The 25,942-nt window shown below is 44.4% G+C and overlaps 1 protein-coding gene across 5 annotated transcripts in view; it reads left to right on the plus strand.

Annotated features, from left to right (window-relative positions):
* The window catches only part of RANBP3 (RAN binding protein 3), a 179,739-nt gene that overhangs the window by 145,458 nt on the left and 8,339 nt on the right, over positions 1–25,942 (plus strand). The gene's annotated exons all lie outside the window — the stretch shown is intronic.

The raw sequence follows: 25,942 nt of genomic DNA on the forward strand, positions 1-25,942 counted from the left end.
TCTCTCTCTCTCTCTCTTCTTCCCGCCCCCAGTACAGCAGTCTCTGGGCGGATCCCAACTCCCCTTAGGCCTTGGTTCAGCAGTCCCCCAGAAATGGGAAGACTCCAGAGACCTCCTCAAAAGATCCCAGAAAGAGGAGCTCTGACTTCCTTCAGGAGCCTGCTCCACAAAGATGTTGGTCTCCCTGTAGGTCGATGGTCTCAGAACTTCAACCTCTCAACCGAGTACTGTTGAGATATCAGTGGGGTAGGAAAATCCTGGCGCTTTTCCAAGAACAAACATGGCTCTGAGAGTGCTTTTGTACTGTCTAGACACAATAAAGATGGCAAGGAGAGACACTTCTCCAAACCAGTACCATTGGACCTGGTGCTAACCAGGTATCTCCCCCAAAGCGTTCCTCAGCATCATACAAGCCTAAGTATCTGACTCCGTCAACGCCCACCTTGGAGTGCTCTAAATCTCAGCTACCATCTACCTCTACAAACAACCTCGGTTGCTACCTCCTCTCCTGTATGGTCCCCCACAATGGTCATCCTGGGCAGCATACCAACAACAGTTGTTAAAGGCATTTAGCTCCACCCTCTGGGACTATAGGGACACAACCTCCTTCTCTACAGCCTCAGCAGGAGGAGATGTTTGAGGAGCAGGAGGGCAGGGCATATAAGGATGCGACCCCTCAAACTACCATTTACTCATCATCACCAGATGCAGCAGTAATGTCTCCACCACTGTCAGTGGTGATGATTTCCAGCAAATCCAGGACGTCATAAAACAGGTATTATGTTCTCACCAACAACTCCGAGTGTTTGTTCTCCCACTCCCCACCTAATTCTCTGGTGGTTGATGCAGCGACTGAGTGGGGAAAACACCACCACACCAGGTTGACAGTGTATGATAGAGACCAGAAGTGCCTGAACCTTTTGGGACTAAGTCCTACTCATCTGTTGTTCGAAAATTCCAGATCGCTAATTACCAGGCAATCATGGCAAAATATAATTACTATACCAGATGTATTGTTCTTATCGAGCACCTTCCACTGGAGCAAAGAGAGCAATTTCAGGCCATCGTTTTTGAGGGACAGTTGCTTGCCAAGACATCCCTTAAAACATCCCTAAATCTTGCATACACTGGGGTCTATTCTGTCTCTACCGCAATAGTTAGGTGCAGAGCAGAGGTAGGCAAACTACGGCCCGCGAGCCACATCTGGCCTGCAGGACTGTCCTGCCCGGCCCTTGAGCTCCCGTCCGGGGAGGCTAGCCCCTGGCCCCTCCACTACTGTCCTCCCTCCCCCACAGCTTCAGTTCGCCGTACCGCCACAACTCTGGGCAGCGGGGCTGCGAGCTCCTGCCGGGCAGTGCAGCTGCAAGAGCTGCCAGCCTGCCACGGTCCTCTAGACTGCGCGGTGGCCTGGCCGCCAGTCCTGGCGCTCTGAGCGGCATGGTAAGGGGGCAGGGAGCAGGGGGTTGGATAAGGGGCAGGAGGTCCTGGGGGGGCAGTCAGGGGACAAGGGAGCAGGAGGCGGTTGGATGGGGCTGAGGTTCTGGTCGGGGGGGGGGGGGCGGTCAGGGGATGGGGAACGGGGGGGTTGGATAGGCGTGGGAGTCCTGGGGGTCTGTCAGAGGGTGGGGGTGTGGATAGGGATCAGGGCAGTCAGGGGACAGGGAGCATGAGGGGTTAGATGGGGCAGGAGGTCCTGGGAGGTGGCGGTCAGGGGCAAGGAGCAGGGGAGGTTGTATGGTCGGGAGTTCTAAGGGGGGCAGGAAGTGGGAGGGGGCGGGGGCCAGGCTGTTTGGGGAGGCACAGCTTTCCCTACCCAGCCCTCCATACAGTTTCAGAACCCCGATGTGGCCCTCAGGCCAAAAATGTTTGCCCACCCCTGGTGTAGATCATCCTGGCTCCAACTGTTCAGGTTCCCTAGATAGGTGTAGAGCATTATAGAGGACCTCCCTTTTGATGGTCTGAAAATGTTTTCAGAGAAAACAGAAAAATCCCTGTACACTTTGTAAGACTCCAGGGCCACTTTCTAATCTCTGGGAATTTACGCACCGATGAACAAAAAAAAAATCTGGTAGATCACAAACCTTCCAGATATCCTGTCCGATCCAATTCTCTGGTTTCCAAAGAGCCACTGAACCCTCCCCTTCCACCCCCAGCTGAAAAAAAACAGGTTCTAGAGGAAGATCTGTCTGGCCCAAGTATGCAACAAGGGTAGTCTATTGAGACACCAGTTTTGACAATTTGATTGAGGGTTCAAATCGTCCCCATTCTTTAGTTCACTAGCTGTAACATTTTGTCCCCTTGCCCCTCCTGTTTTGGAGACTGACTTTCCCATTTTCAGCATTTATGGAAACAGATTACTACAGACATGAGTCTTGGAGATTGTAACATCAGGCAACACCATTCACCTTACCTCCTTGCCTCCTTTTCACCCCCTTCTGTTTTCAGGGACCCCTCTTACAAGCTCTTGCTGAGACTGAAAATAAACCCATTTCTTCATTTAGGAATGATAGAGCCTGTCCCTCCTCTATACAAGGGAAAAGTTTTCCACTCAAGGTACTTTCTTGTACCAAAGAAAAACAGAGGATGGAGACCAATTTTAAATTTAAGGCTCCTAAACAAATTTGTAAAGTCTCGAAAGTTCAGGATGGTGACTCTGGGAGCTAGAATTCCTTCATTAAATTCAAGGGAATGGCTTTTCACCCTCAGCCTACAAGACTCATATTTCCATATAGTGAGAGACCCATCTCACAGACGATATTGTTATAGGTCAGGATCATTTTCAATACCAGGTGGTTCCTTTCAGACTCTCCTTGGTGCCGAGAGTGTTTTCAAAGGTTCTAGTGGTAATTGAGGCAATTCTAGTGTTCCTATACCTTGACAATGGCTGTTCAAGGGTCAGTTTTATGAAGAAGTGCTGGGAGCCACGCAGAGAGACCTTTTTCTGTTCATGAAACTAGGTCTCTGGCTCAATGTCAAGAAATCCATGTTGACCCCTGTACAGAAAATACAGTTCATGTGGCATCCTTCGATTTGTTGGTAGCCGGGACCTACCTTCCCATGGACAGGTTGATACACTGTCAGATCTTGTCAGGAGTATTCAAGAGAGCCCTCAAACCTCAGTGAGAAACTGTCTTCAGGTCCTAGGTCACATGGCAGCCTGCACTGTGGTAACAGATCATTCAAGATGATGCCTTTGTTGCTTCCAGGGGTAGCTCAGAGCAGTCTACTCGCCAAACAGACACAACTTAGACAAACAGATTTTGGTTCCCCACGAGGTGAAAGATTCCCTGGACGGATAGAAAGATTATCACAACATCAGTGCAGGAGTTCCCTTCCTCTGACCAATCTCAATGGTCACTGTAACAACGGATGCATCTCTGTTGGGATGGGGAGCACATCTCAGCACTCATACAATCCAGGGCAAATGGTCACCTCAAGAAACCAGTCTCCACATCAACTTGTTGGAACTTAGGGTGCTCAGAAATTCCTGCCTTCACTTTCTGCCTCTCATCAGGGACAGGTTAATCAGGATCATGACTGACAATGTGGCCTGCATGTTTTGTGTCAAGGAGGAGCAAGATCCCCTCTCTGTGCGTTGAAATAATAAAGCTGAAGAACTGGTACATAATCCATCAAATACATATTTCATGCATCCAACAAAGTGGGTATTCACCCATGAAAGCTTATGCTCTAATACGTCTGTTAGTCTATAAGGTGCCACAGGACACTCTGCTGTTTTTACAGATCCAGACTAACACGGCTACCCCTCTGATATTTCGGCAGTGTACCTCTCTAGTATTCCAAATACCGGGCCGATGCTTTTAACAGACACTTTTCCCAGGACTACAAATGGGAGTTGGACTCTTTTACCCTCCAGGGCATATTTCAAACTTGGGGATTTCCGGAAGTGGACCTCTTCACCACCTCCATCAACAGGAAGTTTTGTATGTTCAGTTCATGACGGGGTCGAGGCCATAGTTCCCTGAGGGATGCCTTCCTCCTGCCTGAGACGAAGGGATTGTTCTGTGTGTTTTCCCCCCAACACGTCTGATACTGAAGGTGGTGAACAAAATCCGACAGGACAGGCATGGTATCCTTACCTGTTTCACCTGTCCCCCTCTCCAGCAATCAAGCTTCTGATCATCCCTCATCTCCCAAGACTCTGGTCAACTACTTCATCCCAATCTAAGAGTTCTCCACCTCAAGATGTAGCTCCTCGGTGGTTTGCAGGGTTAGAGTCTACCTGTTCTGCGGAGGTACAGCAGGTGTTGTTAAACAGTAGGAAAGAATCTGCCTGGGAAATAATTACCTTAAAAGTGGAAAAGATTTAGCCATTGATGTGAACTTCAAAGACTCGCACCTGACTCTTCCTCGGTCTCCATTATCTTGGTTACCTGCTGCAACTGAGGAAAACAGGATTATCATCTAACTTGGTCGCAGTTTACTTGATTGCCATAGCAACCGATCATTTCCCCAGTGAAAGGGATTTCAGTGCTTGCTCACCTAACAAATGTAAGGTTCATCAAAGGATTGAGGAACCTTTTTCCTCAAGTGAAAGTCCTCACTCCAGTTTAGGATAGCTCTTACATATCTCACAAGACCTCCCTTTGAACTGATGGCAACCTGCTTCTTACTGAACTTGTGTCTGAAGATTGCCTTTTTGGTGGGTATCACATCGTCCAAAGAGTCAGAAGTTGGGGACTTAATGGCAGACCCTCCCTGCATGGTTTTCTGGAAGGACAAGGTTTTGTTACGTCCACAGGCTAAATTACTGTCTAAGGCAGAGGTGGCCAGTCTGAGAAGGAGCCAGAATTTACCAATGTAAATTGCCAAAGAGCCACAGTAATACATCAGCAGCCCCCCATCAGCTGCACTCCCCGCTCCCAGCGCCTCCTGATCAGCTGTTTTGTGGCATGCAGGAGGCTTTTTGGGGGTAGGGGGAGGAGTGAGGGCATGGCAGGCTCAGGGGACGGCGCAGGAAGGAGTGGAGTGGGGGCAGGGGCTGTGGCAGAGCCAGGGGTTGAGCAGTGAGCACCTGCCAGCACATTGGAAAGTTGGCACCTGTAGTTCCAGCCCCGGAGTCGGTGCCTATACAAGGAGCCGCATATTAACTTCTGAAGAGCCACATGTGGCTCTGGAGCCCCAGGTTGGGCACTCCTGACCTAAGGTGTCACCCAAATTTCATCTTATTCTGACCATTCATTTACCATTCCCCAAACTCCCAAAAAAAAGGATAATTGCAGACAGGAGGCTTCCTTCCATACCTTATATGTCAGACGAGCATTGGCCGTCTGTCTAGCTAGGACTAAATCATTTTGGATGTTTCCTAGTCCATTTGTTTCCATTGCAGACAGATTGACAAGTTCCACAGTCTCCACTCAGATGCTATCAAGATGGATCTCAGAGTGTATTATTGAATGTTTTGAGGCAGACAGCATTCAACCTCCTTCTTAGGTGATAGCCCACTCTACAAGGTTGCAGTGAACATCTGTGGCATTACTTAAATACGTTCCAGTAACTAGAAAAGGAGTCCTTGTGGCACCTTAGAGACTAACCAATTTATTTGAGTCTCTAAGGTGCCACAAGGACTCCTTTTCTTTTTGCGAATACAGACTAACACGGCTGTTACTCTGTTCCAGTAACTGTGATCTGTAGAGCCGCTACATGATCTTCAGTATATACCTTCCGTAAGCATTGCCTTTGCCCATGCCTCTAGAACCAAAGTGGCAGTTGGTGATGCAGTTATTTTCAGTTCTGGACCCAATTCTGAAGCTCTCATCCCTAGGAAGACACTGCTTGGGAATCACCTGAAATGGAGCATCCATAGGGACACTACTCAAAGAAGAAGTTGCTCACCCCATGCAATAATTGTAGTTCTTTGAGATGTTTCCCTATGGGTGCTCCACTACCCTCCATCCCTTCTGCTTTTGCATTCCCTCTGAGAGACTTTGCATTAGAAACGGAACTGAGAGTGGATTGCCCATGCAGCCCTATGTAGCCTCAGTGCACAGCACAAAGATGCATTGGATACATGCGCAGACGCTGCTAATGAAAATCTCTGATTGAAGGTGCTTAGGGCGCTCACACACCTGAAGTGAAGCCCCCATAGTGAATACATCTCGAAGAACTACAGTTACTGCAGAAGTGAGTAACTTCTCCTTTTCTTAAATTGCTCCCGTCTCTCCCCTTTCCTCCATAAAAAGGACACTGACAGCCCTTTTCATTGTCAAAGACATTATTTATGGGAGGGGAAAAAAGAAGTAAAAGCATATTTGTTTGACTGAAGTCCTGTGCATTGTAAGGTTGCTTTGTTAAGCAGGATTGTCCAAACAGTGGCCCTTAGAATCCTGAAGTGTTATTCATGGATGCTCTTACTGTAAATGCTGTGTCAGGCCAAAGCTGGTCATTTCTAGTGATTGATGGAGGAAGGTACAAGCCAAGCAAATACTTTGGGTTGGGGCATTTTGAGTACATACGTTGTATTTATCAAAGTTCCTGTAGAATGGAATGTGTCATTGGACTTAATGCCCTTATGCTCAGAGCTAGGTTCTTGGGCTTAATTTTACACTTGCTCTCTGGAGAGTGACTGCTTGTGTATGGGGACCTAGTGTCATAAGAACTGAGGCAAATAGTTCAAGTTCATCAGGGCATGAAAGAATCCCTGTGAGATAGTGGTTAATGAGAAGAAGTCCTTTCCAGGGGCACTGATGCTGGGTTTTGTGACCGTGGAAGATGAAAGAGGCTATATTTACTGTCAAGAAACTGCTATGTCTTTCAAGCATTACAGATCAGATTTAAACATTCCAATGACTGTTGGGACTAGACATTTTGTACTCTTTTCATTTCCTTGACCCATAATCATAGATTCATAGATATTTAGGTCAGAAGGGACCATTATGATCATCTAGTCTGACCTCCTGCACAACGCAGGCCACAGAATTTCACCCACCACTCTTACAAAAAAAACCTCACACCTATATCTGTGCTATTGAAGTCCTCAAATTGTAGTTTAAAGACCTCAAGGAGCAGAGAATCCTCCAGCAAGTGACCCGTGCCCCATGCTACAGAGGAAGGCGAAAAACCTCCAGGGCCTCTTCCAATCTGCCCTGGAGGAAAATTCCTTCCCAACCCCAAATATGGCGATCAGCTAAACCCTGAGCATATGGGCAAGATTCATCAGCCAGATACTACAGAAAATTCTTTCCCAGGTAACTTGGACCTTACCCCATCTAAAACCCATCAGAGGCCATTGGGCCTATTTACCATGAATATTTAATTACCAAAACCATGTTATCCCATCATACCATCTCCTCCATAAACTTATCGAGTTTAATCTTAAAGCAAGATAGATCTTTTGCCCCCACTACTTCCCTCGGAAGGCTATTCCAAAACTTCACTCCTCTGATGGTTAGAAACCTTCGTCTAATTTCTAATCTAAATTTCCTAGTGGCCAGTTTATATCCATTTGTTCTTGTGTCCACATTGGTACTGAGTTTAAATAATTCCTCTCCCTCTCTGGTATTTATCCCTCTGATATATTTATAGAGAGCAATCATATCTCCCCTCAGCCTTCTTTTAGTTAGGCTAAACAAGCCAAGCTCCCTGAGTCTCCTTTCATAAGACAAGTTTTCCATTCCTCGGATCATCCTAGTAGCCCTTCTCTGTACCTGTTCCAGTTTGAATTCATCCTTCTTAAACATGGGAGACCAGAACTGCACACAGTACTCCAGGTGAGGTCTCACCAGTGCCTTATATAACGGTACTAAAACCTCCTTATCCCTACTGGAAATACCTCTCCTGATGCATCCCAAGACGACATTAGCTTTTTTCACAGCCATATCACATTGGCAGCTCATAGTCATCCTATGATCAACCAATACTCCAAGGTCCTTTTCCTCCTCCGTTACTTCTAGTTGATGCGTCCCTAGCTTATAACTAAAATTCTTGTTATTAATCCCTAAATGCATGACCTTACACTTCTCACTATTAAATTTCATCCTATTCCTATTACTCCAGTTTACAAGGTCATCCAGATCCTCCTGTAGGGTATCCCTGTCCTTCTCTAAATTAGCAATACCTCCCAGCTTTGTATCATCTGCAAACTTTATTAGCACACTCCCACTTTTTGTGCCCAGGTCAGTAATAAAAAGATTAAATAAGATTGGTCCCAAAACCGATCCCTGAGGAACTCCACTGGTAACCTCCCTCCAACTTGACAGTTCACCTTTCAGTAGGACCCGTTGTAGTCTCCCCTTTAACCAATTCCCTATCCACCTTTCAATATTCCTATTGATGCCCATCTTATCCAATTTAACTAATAATTCCCCATGTGGCACCGTATCAAACGCCTTACTAAAATCTAAGTAAATTAGATCCACTGCGTTTCCTTTATCTAAAAAATCTGTTACTTTCTCAAAGAAGGAGATCAGGTTGGTTTGGCACGATCTACCTTTTGTAAAACCATGTTGTATTTTGTCCCAATTACCATTGACTTCAATGTCCTTAACTACCTTCTCCTTCAAAATTTTTTCCAAGACCTTGCATACTACAGATGTCAAACTAACAGGCCTATAATTACTTGGATCACTTTTTTTCCCTTTCTTAAAAATAGGAACTATGTTAGCAATCCTCCAATCATACGGTACAACCCCTGAGTTTACAGATTCATTAAAAATTCTTGCTAATGGGCTTGCAATTTCTTGTGCCAATTCTTTTAATATTCTTGGATGAAGATTATCTGGGCCCCCCGATTTAGTCCCATTAAGCTGTTTGAGTTTCGCTTCTACCTCAGATATGGTGATGTCTACCTCCATATCCTCATTCCCATTTATCATGCTACCATTATCCCTAAGATCCTCTTTAGTCTTATTAAAGACTGAGGCAAAGTATTTGTTTAGATATTGGGCCATGCCTAGATTATCCTTGACCTCCACTCCATCCTCAGTTTTTAGCGGTCCCACTTCTTCTTTCTTTGTTTTCTTCCTATTTATATGACTATAGAACCTTTTACTATTGGTTTTAATTCCCTTTGCAAGGTCCAACTCTACTTGACTTTTAGCCTGTCTCACTTTATCCCTACATATTCTGACCTCAATAAGGTAGCTTGCCTTACTGATCCCTCCCTTCTTCCACTCCCTATATGCTTTCTGCTTTTTCTTAATTACCTCTCTAAGATGCTTGCTCATCCAGCTTGGTCTACAACTCCTGCCTATGAATTTTTTCCCCTTTCTTGGGATGCAGGCTTCCGATAGCTTCTGCAGCTTTAATTTAAAATAATCCCAGGCCTCCTCTACCTTTAAACCCATAAATTCTTCAGTCCAATCCACTTCCCTAACTAATTTCCTTAATTTTTGAAAGTCAGCCCTTTTGAAATCAAAAACCTTAGTTGCAGATTTATTTTTGTTAATCCTTCCATTCAGTTTGAACTGAATTAGCTCATGATCACTTGAGCCAAGATTATCCCCTACAACCATTTCCTCTATGAGGTCCTCATTACTCACCAAGACCAAATCTAAAATAGCATCCCCTCTAGTCGGTTCAGCAACTACTTGCTGAAGGAATCCATCAGCTATCGCATCTAGGAAAATCTGAGCCCTATTATTATTACTAGCACTCGTCCTCCAGTCTATATCTGGGAAGTTAAAGTCTCCCATGATCACACAGTTTCCATTAGTATTTACTTTATTAAAAACATTAAAAAGGGCTCTATCCATATCCAAATTAGATCCCGGCGGTCTATAGCACACCCCAAGCACTATCCCAGGGGAGGCTCTAATAGTTTTCTTCCCCAATTTAATTTTTAATAATCAGAGCATACTTTTGGAAAAACCAAGGTATCTGGCTTATTAGTGAAACAAGGTGGTGAGTAGTTTTCTGAAAACTGCTGTTTATATGCATTCATGCTGATCTATCCACAAGAGCACTGAAGGAAGAACAAAGTGTCCGAGTTGCTAGCAAAAATATACAATCGCTCATTAAAATGAGCTGCTATATTAGAGTTTTAGAGGGTAGCAAATGTTGTACCTTTATTTAAGAAAGGCACAAGGGTGATCCAGGCAATTACAGACCAGTGAAGCTTGCTTCTGTACCTCATAAATTCATTGAAATGATCATTAAAATTCTCCTTTGAGTGTCTGTTCGCCCTTTGGGGATTTGTGCTGACAGGTGCAGCAGGACAGTAGACCTTCTGGTAGTAGTGCCTGTTAGGCATTCATGCTCCTGTACCCTCCCTGTTTAGTGCTTGAGCATGTTTTGAGGGCATGGGTATAAAGGGGACATCGCACCATTGCTGCTTCAGTTCCTTCCAACTGCAGCAGCAACAGGACATGACCCACTGGATCTCAGAGCCACTGGTAGATAGTGCCTTTATCTGTTAATAGTTTTTAAAGATAGTAGTCTCTGGCTAGTTAGTTTTAGGATAAATTAGGCTAGATTTAGACTAGGCCATAGTTGTAAGGAATAATTTTATTGTTTGGTATGGCCGATCCCTTGTGAAGAAACAAGGGTTTAAGTGGTGCCCGTCTTGCCCAGCAGTCTTCCCTGCATCTGATGCACAAGTTTAGTGTCTAAAGTGTTTGGGGAAGAACTATTCCCCCGCACGTTGAGCTATCAGTAGCACTTTCACACCTCAGGTCTGAAAGAGAGACACAACAGACTTCAGGCCCTTTCATTATAAAAGGCCATTCTGTTAAGCCTCTGGGATCTGAGAACTCTAAAGGATCCAAAAATAAGGAGAGGTGGCTTGAATCAGCTCAGACTACATCCGGATCCAAGAAAATTGCAACAACGAAAGCTTCTGCATTGACACCAAGCTCCAGTTCCAAATTCTCAAATCGGACTGTTCCTAAGCTTTCGGATCCAGTTCCAAAATTAATACATTTTTCTGTGGAACCAGTTTCAGTCAGTTGTCATAAGGGTCCGAGTAACTTACCAGAACTGGTTACCTCAGTTCAGAGGCAAATGGAAGCTAAATTAAAACATACCTCTGGTAGTTCATCAGACTGTTCACGTGTGGATCCAAGACCAAAAGACAGTAGACCTATAGACTGTTCTAGAGATACAGATCAAAAGGAAAGATTACTGGATCTGCACACATCAACTCAGCAACACACTAATGTCATGATGTGGATTCACTTGGACCCACAGCTACTAACAGATCCAACTGTTCTTGGGATTCTTGTGATAAATAGTTGGGACAAAGGGATCCGAGGGATAAAGCCCTCGGGACAAAGGGATCTGAGGGATAAAGTCCTCGGATCGCTACCCTTTCCTGCTTCTCCACGTGGGCACTAATGATACTGCCAAGAATGACCTTGAGCGGATCACTGCAGACAACGTGGCTCTGGGAAGAAGGATAAAGGAGTTTGAGGTGCAAGTGGTGTTCTCGTCCATCTTCCCTGTGGAAGGAAAAGGCCCAGGTAGAGACTGTCAAATCGTGGAGGTCAACAAAAGGCTATATGGTGTCGGAGAGAAGGCTTTGGATTCTTTGACAATGGGATGGTGTTCCAAGAAGAAGGATTGCTAGGCAGAGAGGGCTCCACCCAACAAAGAGAGGGAAGAGCATCTTCGCAAGCAGGCTGGCTAACCTAGTGAGGAGGGCTTTAAATTACGTTCACTGGGGGAAGGAGACCAAAGCCCTGAGGTAAGTGAGGAAGTGGGATACTAGGAGGAAGCATGAGCGGGAGCGCGCGAGAGGGAAGGACTCTTGCTGCATACTGAGAAAGCAGGACAATCAGGGAGTTATCTTAAGTGCCTATATACAAATGCAAGAAGCCTCGGAAACAAGCAGGGAGAACTGGAAGTCCTGGCACAGTCAAGGAATTATGATGTGATTGGAATAACAGAGACTTGGTGGGATAACTCACATGACTGGAGTACTGTCATGGATGGATATAAGCTGATCAGGAAGGACAGAAAGGGCAGAAAAGGTGGGGGAGTTGCACTGTATGTAAGAGAGCAGTATGACTGCTCAGAGCTCAAGTATGAAACTGCAGAAAAACCTGAGAGTCTCTGGATTAAGTTTAGAAGTGTGAGCAACAAGGGTGATGTCGTGGTGGGAGTCTACTACAGACCACCAGACCAGGGGGATGAGGTGGACGAGGCTTTCTTCCAGCAACTCTCGGAAGTTACTAGATCGCAGGCCCTGGTTCTCATGGGAGACTTCAATCACCCTGATATCTGCTGGGAGAGCAATGTAGCGGTGCACAGGCAATCCAGGAAGCTTTTGGAAAATGTAGGGGACAATTTCCTGGTGCAAGTGCTGGAGGAACCAACTAGCGGGAGAGCTCTTCTCGACCTACTGCTCACAAATATGGAAGAATTAGTAGGGGAAGCAAAAGTGGATGGGAATCTGAGAGGCAGTGACCATGAGATGGTCGAGTTCAGGATCCTGACATAAGGAAGAAAGGAGAGCAGCAGAATACGGACCCTGGACTTCAGAAAAGCAGACTTTAACTCCTTCAGGGAACTGATGGGCACAATCCCCTGGGAGAATAACATGATGGGGAAAGGAATCCAGGACAGCTGGTTGTATTTTAAAGAATCGTTATTGAGGTTGCAGGAACAAACCATCCTGATGTGTAGAAAGAATAGTAAACATGGCAGGCGACCAGCTTGGCTTAACAGTGAAATCCTTGCTGATCTTAAACACAAAAAAGAAACTTACAAGAAGTGGAAGATTGGACAAATGACCAGGGAGGAGTATAAAAATATCGCTCAGGCATGCAGGAGTGAAATCAGGAAGACCAAATCACACCTGGAGTTGCAGCTAGTGAGGGATGTTAAGAGTAACAAGAAGGGTTTCTTCAGGTATGGTAGCAACAAGAAGGTCAGGGAAAGTGTGGCCCCCTTACTGGATGTGGGAGGCAACCTAGTGACAGAGAATGTGGAAAAAGCTAATGTCCTCATTGCTTTTTTTTGCCTCTGTCTTCACGAACGTGGTCAGCTCCCAGACTACTGCACTGGGCAGCACAGTATGGGGACGAGGTGACCAGCCCTCTGTGGAAAAAGAAGTGGTTCGGGACTATTTAGAAAAGCTGGATGAGCACAAGTCCATGGGGCCGGATGTGCTTTAGCATCCGAGGGTGCTAAAGACGTTGGCGGATGTGATTGCAGAGCCATTGGCCATTATCTTTGAAAACTCATGGTGATCGGGCTAGCTCCTGGACAACTGGAAAAAGGCAAATATAGGGAAGAAGGAAAACCCGAGGAACTACAGACATGGCAGCCTCACGTCAGTCCCTGGAAAAATCATGGAGCAGGTCCTCAAGGAATCAATTTTGAAGCACTTAGAGGAGAGGAAAGTGATCAGGAACAGTCAGCATGGATTCACCAAGGGCAAGTCATGCCTGACTAACCTAATTGCCTTCTACGATAAGATAAGTGGCTCTGTGGATGAGGGGAAAGCAGTGGACGTGTTATTCCTTGACTTTAGCAAAGCTTTTGACATGGTCTCCGACAGTATTCTTGCCAGCAAGTTAAAGAAGTATGGGCTGGATGAATGGATGATAAGGTGGACAGAAACTGGCTAGATCATCGGGCTCAACAGGTAGTGATCAATGGCTCCATGTCTAGTTGGCGGCTGATATCAAGCGGAGTGCCCGAAGGGTCAGTCCTGGGACCGGCTTTGTTCAATATCTTCATTAATGATCTGGAGGATGGCGTGGATTGCACTTTCAGCAAGTTTGCAGATGACACTAAACTGGGAGGAGTGGTAGATACGCTGGAGAGTAGGGATAGGATACAGAGGGACCTAGACAAATTAGAGGATTGGACCAAAACAAATCTGATGAGGTTCAGCAGGGACAAGTGCAGAGTCCTGCACTTAGGACGGAAGAATGCCATTCACTGCTACAGACTAGGGACCAAGTGGCTAGGCAGCAGTTCTGCAGAAAAGGACTTAGGGGTTATGGTGGACGAGAAGCTCGATATGAGTCAAGATTGTGCCCTTGTTGCCAAGAAGGCTTACAGCATTTTGGGCTGTATAAGTAGGAACATTGCCAGCAGATCGAGGGACGTGATCATTCCCCTCTATTTTGGCATTGGTGAGGCCTCATCTGTAGTACTGTGTCCGGTTTTGGGCCGCACACTATAAGAAGGATGTGGAAAAAATGGGAAAGAGTCCAGCGGAGGGCAACAAAAATGATTAGGGGACTGGAGCACATGACTTATGAGGAGAGGCTGAGGAGACTGGGATTACTGAGTCTGCCGAAGAGAAGAATGAGGGGGGATTTTATAGCTGCTTTCAACTACCTGAAAGGGGTTCCAAAGAGGATGGATCTAGACTGTTCTCGGTGGTACCAGATGATAGAACAAGGAGTAATGGTCTCAAGTTGCAGGGGGGGAGGTTGAGGTTGAATATTAGCAAAAACTTTTTCACTAGGAAGGTGGCAAAGCACTGGAATGGGTTATCGAGGGAGGTGATGGAATCTCCTTCCTTAGAGGTTTTTAAGGTCAGGCTTGACAAAGCCCTGGCTAGGATGATTTATTGGGGATTGGTCCTGCTTTGAGCAGGGGGTTGGACTAAATGACCTCTTGAGGTCCCTTCCAACCCTGATATTCTATAATTCTATGACACCAAACGTGGAGAATCTCCAGTACCTCTTCCACCACCTATTACTCCAAATGGAGTATTAAAAGATTTTTCACCATTCTACATGACCCAGTTTCCTACTGCTGTCATTTCACCTGCAGCTTCAGTATTGGATGCGGGATCGAATTCACTATAAGATGTAGAGTCTGTTCCCACAAGTATGCCTACGACCTGACCATTTTCAGATCAGAATTTCCCTTCTCGGTACCCTGTGTTCCAAACAAGGGATGTGAGATAGGATTGGGGTGACTGCCAGAATTGGGTTCCTTGCTCATATTGACCAACCCTCAACTTACTATTATCACTCCAGGAAGCATGAATCTTCCATGCCAATACATCTTTTACCAAACTGAAGGGTCCAGATCTTACCCCAAGAGAATGTTCCCAATCTTGCCCACAGGAGACATTATTTGAGGAGGAGCATCAGAGAACGTCTCCTCTACAAGAATTTCAACAGTAAAATATGGAGCTGGACAGTGGCTCATCTCCTGATGAAAATGGAGGTGTAGCTATAGTATTGTCTCCTTCTGAGAACGTAATTCAGTTTCTTGAGCTAGTGGATAGAATGGCATTAACTTTAAAATTACCATCAGTAGCTTTGGAAAAAGCCACCCATCCAATTTTTGATATTTTGGGTTCTACTGCAAAGAGTACGATTTCATTGCCCATATTGGGAGGTCTCTGGTAATCAGCAAAATCTCTCTTGTCCCATCTTCATGTGAATCAATTTCAAAAAAGGCAGATAAACTATATTGGGTCCCACAGGAAAAATTCTCCTGTTTTCATGTACACCCTCAACCTAATAGCATCAGTTCAGAGATCCAGGTCAGGTCTTCAGCACTCAACTCCTTGTGAAGAAGAAGGAAAAAAGTTGGACTCTGTAGGAAGAAAATTATTTCATCAGCTTCTTTAAACATGCATGTGGCCAATTATCAAGCAGTAAAGGCCAAATACCAATTTCACTTGTGGGAGAAGATCTCAATCTTAACCAAGAATGTCCCAGAAAATCAGAGAAGACTAACAGTCACTCTCATAAAGATCAGCCAGAATGTGGCAAAACATGCCGTTAGGTCAGGAGTAGTCAATTATTTTTTGTCAAGATTCCCATATCTTGATCAAGATATAGTCAAGGTCCTGACTCCAGAGAAACATTTTTTCACACAGCAATAACAATGATGATTATAAGTAAATAAAAAGATTTTGCGGTCTGCTCAAAAAAGTCTGGCGGTCCAGATTTGGCCCGCGATCTGCCTATTGACTACACCTACTTTAGGGCATCATTTGACATTTCTGAGACTGCACCAAGATTTGTGGCATCAGTTATAGCTCTCATCAGACATGCACGGCTATGATTTTCATCTTTCCCTATGGAAACTAAGACAAAAACTAGGATTTACCTTTTTGAAGGAGATGGATTCTTTAGTGCAAAAACTGATGAAGTTCTGGAGAAAATGAAGAACCCATGCTCCAATATAAGATCTTCTGGGTTACTACTTCCTTATCGTAGAATGACATCTGCATCTGTGTTCAGATACCATAAACATTCCTTTCCATCTTCTCCCTCTTCTTCTTCTTATACCCATAAGAGGCAACCTTATTATCAGCAACAACAGACATCCTCTCAAATGCAGGAGAGGAAAATACCCTCCAAGCTTAGGATGAGGATGAAGAACTCCTCAATTGTATCTTCGTAATGTCAGACCTTGGGTTTGATGTGATGAACAAAAGCTTCAAACCTGTTTCTGTCAATACTACCCACGTTTTTGGAAACACTCATCTCTACAGCACAAGGATAAATATTGTCTTGGACAGATGGGTTTTAGATGCAGTAAAAAAAAGTTTATACCTTCCAGTTCAAATTCTTTCCTCCATGTAAACTTCCCTTGCACCCTTTTTAGAGACCCTTCTCACAAGCACGTGCAGCGGCTATACAAGAAGTTCTGTTAGAATAAAGGAACATTTGATTTTTTACTCCTGGTATTTTCTAATCCCAAAAAAGAATGGAGGTCTCAAACGAATTCTAGACTTCAGAACTTTAAACAAGGTCATCAAGAAGTTTCAGGTCAGGATGGTAACTGATTATTCCCTCACTGTCCACTTTAGATTGGTTCGCTGCTCTTGATCTCAAAGTCTCATATTTCAATAAGACCCTTACATCAAAATATCTGTTCTTTTTTTTTCTGTTGGTTCAGACCTTTTCCAGTGAAAATTCCTACCCTTTGGCCTTTCAACAGCACCCAGAGTCTTTACAAATGCCTGGCTCCAGTAGCAGCACACCTGAGAAGACAGGAAATTTCCATCTTTCATAACATAGATGATTTTCTTCTGAAGGCTCCGTCCAAAGAATTACAGAAAGCCATTCAGGTTACTCATTCTTTGTTCAGAACCCTACATCTTCTCATCAATAAAGAAGAGTCTCTTCTCACACTGTCACAAAAGATTATGTTCACTGATGTGATTCTTGACTCAATATAGGTAAGAGCTTTCCATCTGAAGGAGCAAATTAATGCAAGTATGTAGGGACAAAATTAGAAAAGCCAAGGCACAAAATGAGATCAAACTAGCTAGGGACATAAAAGGAAACCAGAAAACATTCTACAAATACATTAGAAGCAAGAGGAAGACTAAGGACAGAATAGGACCGTTACTCAATGAGGGGGGAAAGACAATAACAGAAAATGTGGGAATGGCAGAGGTGTTTAATGACTTCGTTTCAGTTTTCACCAAGAAGGTTGGTGGTGATTGGACGTCTAAAATAATGAATGCCAGTGAAAATGAGGTAGGATCACAGTCTAAAATAGGGAAAGAGCAAGTCAAAAATTACTTAGACAAGTTAGAGGTTTTCAAATCACCAGAGCCTGATGAAGTGCATCCTACAATATTCAAGGTGCTGACTGAGGAGATATCTGAGCCATTAGCAATTATCTTTGACAGGAGATATTCCAGAAGACTGGAAAAGGGAAAATATAATGCCCATCTATAAAAAGTGAAATGAGGACAACCCGAGGAATTAGAGACCAGTCAGCTTAACTTCTGTACCCGAAAAGATAATGAAGCAAATAATTAAGCAATCAATTTGCAAACACCTAGAAGATAATAAGGTGATAAATAACAGTCAGCATGGATTTGTCAAGAACAAATCGTGTCAGACCAACCTGATAGCTTTTTTTGACAGGTTAACAAGCCTTGTGGATGGGGGGAAGCGGTAGATGTGGTATATCTTGACTTTAGTAAGACTTTAGACTTTTGATACTGTCTCGAATGACCTTCTCATAAACAAACTAGGGAAATACAACCTAGATGGAGCTACTATAAGGTGGGTGCATAACTGGTTGGAAAATCGTTCCCAGAGAGTGGTTCACAGTCATGCTGGAAGGGTCCCGCAGGGATCGGTTCTGGGTCCGGTTCTGTTCAATATCTTCATCAGTGATGTAGATAATGGCAAGGAGAGTACACTTCTAAAGTTTGCGGACAATACCCAGCTGGGAGGGGTTGCAAGTGCTTTGGAAGTTAGGATTAAAATTCAGAATGGTCTGGACAAACTGAAGAAATGGTCTGAAGTAAATAGGATGATATTCAATAAGGACAAATCATAGAATCATAGAATATCAGGATTGGAAGGGACCTCAGGAGGTATTTTTAGTCCAACCTCCTGCTCAAAGCAAGACCAATCCCCAACTAAATCATCCCAGACAGGGCTTTGTCAAGCCTGACTTTAAAAACTTCTAAGGAAGGAGATTTCACCACCCTCCTAGTGAGAAAGTTTTTCCTAATATCCAACCTAACCCCCCCACCCCCTGCAACTTGAGACCATTACTCCTGGTTCTGTCATTCAGCTTCCTATGAGAACAGTCTAGATCCATCCTCTTTGGAACCCCCTTTCAGGTAGTTGAAAGCAGCTATCAAATCCCCCCCTCATTCTTCTCTTCCGCAGACTAAACAATCCCAGTTCCCTCAGCCTCTCCTCATAAGTCATGTGTTCTAGTCCCCTAATCATTTTTGTTGCCCTCCGCTGGACTCTTTCCAATTTTTCCACATCCTCCTTGTAGTGTGGGGCCCAAAACTGGACATAGTACTCCAGATGAGGCCTCACCAATATCGAATAGAGGGGAACGATCACGTCCCTCGTGAAGATATTGAACAAAACCGGCCCGAGGACTGACCCTTGGGGCACTCCACTTGATACCGTCTGCCAACTAGACATTGATCACTACCCATTGAGCCTGACAATCTAGCCAACTTTCTATCCACCTTATAGTCCATTCATCCAGCCCATACTTCTTTAACTTGCTGGCAAGAATACCGTGGGAGACCATGTCAAAAGCTTTGCTAAGTCAAGGAACAACATGTCCACTGCTTTCCCCTCATCCACAGAGCCAGTTATCTCGTCATAGAAGGCAATTAGATTAGTCAAGCATGACTTGCCCTTGGTGAATCCATGCTGACTGTTCCTGATTACTTTCCTCTCCTCTAAGTGCTTCACAATTGATTCCTTGAGGACCTGCTCCATGATTTTTCCAGGGACTGAGGTGAGGCTGACCGGCCTGTAGTTCCCAGGATCCTCCTTCTTCCCTTTTTTAAAGATGGGCACTACATTAGCCTTTTTCCAGTCGTCCGGGACTTCCCCCAGTCGCCATGAGTTTTCAAAGATAATGGCCAATGGCTCTGCAATCACATCCGCCAACTCCTTTAGCACTCTCGGATGCAGCGCAGCTGGCCCCATGGACTTTTGCTCGTCCAGCTTTTCTAACTAGTCCCGAACCACTTCTTTCTCCACAGAGGGCTGGTCACCTCCTCCCCATGCTGTGCTGCCCAGTGCAGCAATCTGGGAGCTGACCTTGTTCTTGAAGACAGAGACAAAAAAAGTATTGAGTACATTAGCTTTTTCCATATCCTCTGTCACTAGGTCGCCTCTCTCATTCAGTAAGGGGCCCACACTTTCCTTGACTTTCTTCTTGTTGCTAACATACCTGAAGAAACCCTTCTCGTTACTCTTAACATCTCTTGCTAGCTGCAACTCCAGGTGTGATTTGGCCTTCCTGATTTCACTCCTGCATGCCCAAGCAATATTTTTATACTCATCCCTGGTCATTTGTCTAATCTTCCACTTCTTGTAAGCTTCTTTTTTGTGTTTAAGATCAGCAAGATTTCACTGTTAAGCCAAGCTGGTCACCTGCCATATTTACTATTCTTTCTACACATCGGGATGGTTTGTCCCTGTAACCTCAATAAGACTTCTTTAAAATACAGCCAGCTCTCCTGGACTCCTTTCCCCCTCATGTTATTCTCCCAGGGGATCCTGCCCATCAATTCCCTGAGGGAGTCAAAGTCTGCTTTTCTGAAGTCCACGGTCCATATTCTGCTGCTCTCCTTTTTTGCAAAGTACTCCTCTTAGGAAAGAACAATCAGTTGCACACATACAAAATGGGAAATGACTGCCTAGGAAGGAGTACTGCGGAAGGGGATCTGGGGGTCATAGTGGATCACAAACTAAATATGAGTCAACTGTGTATCGCTGTTGCAAAAGAAGGAAACATCATTCTGGGATGTATTAGCAGGAGTGTTGTAAGCAAGACACAAGAAGTAATTCTTCTGCTCTACTCCGCGCTGATTAGGCCTCAAGTGGAGGGAATATTGTGTCCAGTTCTGGGTGTCAAATTTCAGGAACGATGTGGACAAATTTGAGAAAGTCCAGAGAAGAGCAACAAAAATGATTAAAGGTCTAGAAAACATGACCTATTGAGGGAAGATTGAAAAAATTGGGTTTGTTTAGTCTGGAGAAGAGAAGACTGAGCGGGGATATGATAATAGTTTTCAAGTACATAAAAGGTAGAAGGAGGAGGGAGAAAAATTATTGTTCTTAACCTCTGAGGATAAGACAAGAAGGAATGGGCTTAAATTGCAGCGAGGGCGGTTTAGGTTGGACATTAGGAAAAACTTCCTACTGTCAGAGTGGTTAAGCACTGGAATAAATTGCCTAGGGAAGTGGTGAAATCTCCATCGTTGGGGATTTTTAAGAGCAGGTTGGACAAACACCTGTCAGGGATGGTCTAGATAATACTTAGTCCTGCCTTGAGTGCAGGGGACTGGACTAGATGACCTCTCAAGGTCCCTTCCAGTTCTATGATTCTATGAAATTAAAAACTACCATATGCAGACTGCTTCAATAGCCCTCTCAAAATTTGTTAACTTTGAGTCTGATGGCATCCACGACCTATTTCAGGCTCAGAATGAGACCATTTTGGCACTGGCCGCTATGGAATTTCAGACCCATTATGGACAGGGGGAAGGTAAAGCTCAGTGGTTTGAGCATTGGCCTGCTAAACCCAGGGTTGTGAGTTCAGTCCTTGAGGGGGACATTTAGGGATCGGGGCAAAAATTGGGGATTGGTCCTGCTTTGAGCATGGGGTTGGACTAGATGACCTCTAGAGGTCCCTTCTGACCCTGATAGTCTATGATTCTGTGATTTGCAAAAGGTATTCGCTGTTCTGAGGAAGGTTTGTCTTTCTCTCAGATGGTGGCTATAACCTCAAAATGTCCTCAAGGAAGTTTTGTTCAACCCACATTCTCCTTCTTTAATTATAACCACAGATACATCAAAGAAAGGGTGGTTTACACATTTTTGTAGTCTGTACGTTGAAGCTCTTTAGAACAACGCAGAATCCCTATTGCACAAAAATGTATTGGAACTGAGGGCAATCCAACTAGCTTTCAGAGCATGTCTCTTACAAGTATGAAATGCAGTAATTCAAGTGGCCATGGACAGTGTATATGTGAACAAATAAGGAAGAGCTCTGTCTTATCAACTTTTTGCAAAGAGGCAGTAGAACTTTGGGATTGATGTATCACGCACACTGTATACCCAGTTGCCGTGCCTGTAGCAGTTCCATACAATGTTCTCACAGATTGGCCGAGCAGAGATTATTTTAGATGCACAAATGGCCCCTAAAGGATTGGTGATTCAGGATATATTCAATCTTTGGGGATTTCTGGACATAGATCTGTTTGCAACCAGATTCAAACCACATACAAAGTGTCCCCATTTCCATTCAAGAGCAGGCTCAGATAGTCTGTCATTGACAAATGCATTCCTTCTAGGTTGGGGAGCGGTCTGATTTATGTATTTCCTCTTTTTCCCCCTCCTTCCCACAGTCCTAAAAAAGATAAGACAAGATTCAGCCAGAGGGTGATTCTTACTGCTCCAGTGTGGCTGAAGCAGCAGTGGTGCATCAAGTTACTCCATTTATTCAAAGGCAATTACAAAATCCTCTTGTTATCAATGGATCTGCTATCCCAGCAGGGGGGAAAGGTCTTCCATCCAGGTCTCCAGTAGTTACATTTTATAGCTTGGGTACTAGCCTTTGACAGAGTTAGAAAGATCATGCTCATCCGAGGTGCAGAGAGTTAATGCCAGAAAACTACCAGATAGATAAAAAATTATGAGTTCGACAGGAAAAGATTTGTTTGGTGGACAACTGGGAAAGGTTTCAGCTCCAATATAACTTATTCTGGGATATCTGTTACACTTAAAAATAAATGGGTTGTCTCTGCCCTCCATTAAGTTTATTGCTAGCAGTATGCCATACTCATGTTAATGGTGAATCTTTTTTTTTTTTTTTTGCATATGCCGGTTAAGAACTTTTTTGAAGGACTATTGAAATTGTATCTCCCCGTGCAGAGAAGTTGGGTCTTGGTTCATACCCTAAATATCTTCCTAGTTGTGTCTGAGTTTCATGTAAATCAAACCATAATTGACCAGTGTTCTTTCCAAAGCCTCATTCATCTAAAGAGGAGGCCAGGTTATATTTGTTGGATGTCAGCATGTACTATCATACTACTTAAATAAAGAACAAAGAGTTTTAGGTCATCTTCCAAGTTTTGTTTCATGTTCTGGTAACTCCAAAGGGAAAGCCATTTCATCTCGGTCCCTGTCTGGAACGGTTAGATAGTGCATTGACGCGTGTCTCCCACTCCTAGTTTGCTCAGAGTTTATTCTACTGGAACAGTAGCTACAGCTTTTAATAAACACATTCTCGTAATCAAGATATGCAAAGCCACTATGTGGACGTCCGTTCTCTTTCAAGAAGAATGATGCTTAGGATATGGCATCCTAGTCAGATGCCCAGTTTGGTAATCCTTGTTTAATTAGAACTCTGCATCCCTTCATCCAGTTTACCATACTGCTTGTGAAACTATCTGAAGAGTGGGAATATGCAGAGGACACTCAAAGAAGAAATTAAGGTAACTTACTTGTAACTGGAGTTCTTCAAGATAGACTCTGCATATTTTCACTCCCCGCCAACTTTGCCTAATCTGCAGAGTCCAAATTAAAATATTTGCATTTTTCGGTATTGGTGGTGGAAGAAACTGAGGCAGCAACAGCACCAAGCCTTCAGAAAACGCTCAAGTGCTAGGCAGGGAGGGCAGAGGATCATGGATGTCTAACCAGTACTGCTACCAGTCAGCATGAGTCCTAAAAGTGTGAATATGCAGAATCCAGCTCAAAGAACTCTGCTACAAGTAAGTAACCTTCATTTATAATTTTATAAAACACCTAGAAGATCATGATATATGACCAATAAAAGAAAATGGTTCCTCGCTAATCTATTAAAAATTCTTTGAACTTGTGAATAACATTGTGAATATAAGAGAACTGGTTGATAAAATTTAGACTTTCAAAGGTTCTTTGTCAGAGTGCCACTCAGGAGGCTACTAAAGAATCTAAGTTGTTAAGAGGTAAGTGGCAAAGCGGAGGGGGGGGGAGAACAGGAAATAAATGGTCAACTTTCATCATGGCAGGTTAGCAGCAGCATGGCCCACATACCATAGAAGGATTGGTGGTGTTTGATGTAAGTGATCTAGAAAAGGTGGTGAGCAGTGAAGTGACAATTTGTAGATGACAAAATTACTTTGCAAAAAGAAAAGGAGTACTTGTGGCACCTTAGAGACTAACCAATTTATTTGAGCATGAGCTTTCGTGAGCTACAGCTCACTTCATCGGATGCATACCGTAGATGCATCCGATGAAGTGAGCTGTAGCTCACGAAAGCTCATGCTCAAATAAATTGGTTAGTCTCTAAGGTGCCACAAGTACTCCTTTTCTTTTTGCGAATACAGACTAACACGGCTGTTACTCTGAAAATTACTTTGGTTACTCAAGGCCAGAGAAGACTCTGAGGAAGTTATTTATTATTTGTATTCCTGTAACACCTAGGAGCCCCAGTTATGGACCAGGAATCCATTGTGCTAAGAGCTGTACAGAATCAACAAAAAGATATGATTCCCGCCCAAAGGGCTTAAAGTCAAGTCTAAGTATTAAGTCGAGACAACACATGGAGACCGACGGGGAGTACAAGGAAACAGTGAGACAGTACTGGTCAGCATGATAGGCAGTTGTCTCTGCACACCAGCAGCCCAATTGTTGTCAAGTTTTTTGTAGGCTTCATGGCAAAGAGTTTTGAGGAAGGTTTTGAAGGAGGGTAATGAGTTAGTTTTGCAGATATTTATGGGGAGATCCTCTCAAGCATGAGGGACAGCATGGGAGAAAGCACCAACGAGGTTAGTGGGCATCAAAATGGCAGATTAAACTCATTGTCAATAAATGCAAAGTAATGCACATTGGAGTGAATGATTTGAACTATTTATATACCTTACAGCAGTGCTTCTCAAGCTATCTGATGTGGGGGACCGGCAATTTTTTTTTCCAATGTGCGCGTGGACTGGCAGCCGATGGCCACCACTTTGAGTAGCACTGCCTTACAGGGTTCTAAATTAATTGCATCAATTCAAGAAAAAGATCTGGGCATCATTATGGAGTGCTCAGTGGAAACTTCCGCCCAAAGAAATTTGAGAATAACAAAATGGACATATAAGAATAAAACTCCTCGCCTGAAATAATGTGTTCAGTACTGATCAATCTATCTCAGAAGGAATATTGCAGAATTTGGGGAGGGGAGGGATCAAAGATGGCTGACAAGAATGATTAGGGCCCTGTGTTCCCTTTAAACTGAGCGGTCGCATGGCCACCCAGGAGTGAGTCAAGCATTTGATTAGCAGAGCTGAGCAGATTGGGCAGCGTGTTCAGGTCCATTCTCCCCCACTCACCCCCTCCAGCCATGTTGCTCCTGCCCTCTGCCTTGGAGCCCCTGGCCAGCTGCTCCTGGGACCCTCCCACTTGCTGTACAGAGTGGGGGAGGGAGGTGCTGATGTCAGGGTGTCTGCCTCCTTTCTGCCCACGTACCCCATCTTTGCAGAGCAGGATGGGGGGACAGGACAGCTGCTGGTAGCTACTGTGGTCTGAACAACTAAGCTTTCTGGTGACAGCCTTAAAGAGATGGTGCATGGTCTCTCATAGACTTTCCCAGCAGCCAGCACACACACTGTGTCTCTGTGTCTCTCTCACACACATATACACTGTCTGTGTGAGTGTGTGTGTCTCTCTCACACACACACACACACTCTCTCTCTCTCTCCCCTCTCTCCCCCCCAGGTTCAATTATTGCTGGGATTCATGGTCTGTTATTGTCCTGTTTTTAAGGTCCCAGCCACTTTCAGCTTTGTGACACACATTACTTTATAAATTATACCCTTGCGACAGCAGGGCTTTCAGCTGCCGGTTTGGATAATATCCACTGAATAGTTAGTTTTGAAAAGGCTACAACTTGTTTTGGGACATAAGGCAGCCATTAATTCTTGGGAGCGTGCAAGAAAGTCAGAGAGAGCATACTGGGCTTCATGAATCACAGGTCTGATCTAGTCTGGCGATTCCATTATTAAATGTGTTTTGTTAGAGATTTAGGTTTTTTGGAGATACACGATAAAATAATCACAATCAAGTCATTTTAGTAACAAATATGTGTACTGGATGTATGACTGAAAATCCAGACAGATTGTTTGGGGTTCTTTAAAAGGTGAAGACTTCCCTTTGTAAAGAAAGTATAAGCTTAAATTTAGCCAAAAAAAGCTATTTGGCATGCATGGTATTTGGCATGCAGCTGGGTGGCTCTGAGACTCCCCTTTGTGCCCTTTCTTTGTTGCCGGTTCCTCTTGCGTACCTTCTTGGGATGAGGGAGGTTGCACATGGTTTCTTCTGAAGTCAACCAACATCATTCCTTCAGTCAGCCATAGGAGGTGGTTGGAGAGAATCACTGAGTGCATTCTTCCCTTCGGGAACTGAACGTGTCCAGCCCTTGACCACCAACACTGTGATTCCACTGCCACTAAATCTCTGACCTGGTCTGAAAACTTGACCTGGTCTGAAACACTGGAATGCGTTACCTAGGGAGGTGGTAGAATCTCCTTCTTTAGAAGTTTTTAAGGTCAGGCTTGACAGAGCCCTGGCTGGGATGATTT

This window comes from Eretmochelys imbricata, chromosome 25, assembly GCF_965152235.1.
Source record: "Eretmochelys imbricata isolate rEreImb1 chromosome 25, rEreImb1.hap1, whole genome shotgun sequence".
Taxonomy (NCBI): domain Eukaryota; kingdom Metazoa; phylum Chordata; order Testudines; family Cheloniidae; genus Eretmochelys; species Eretmochelys imbricata.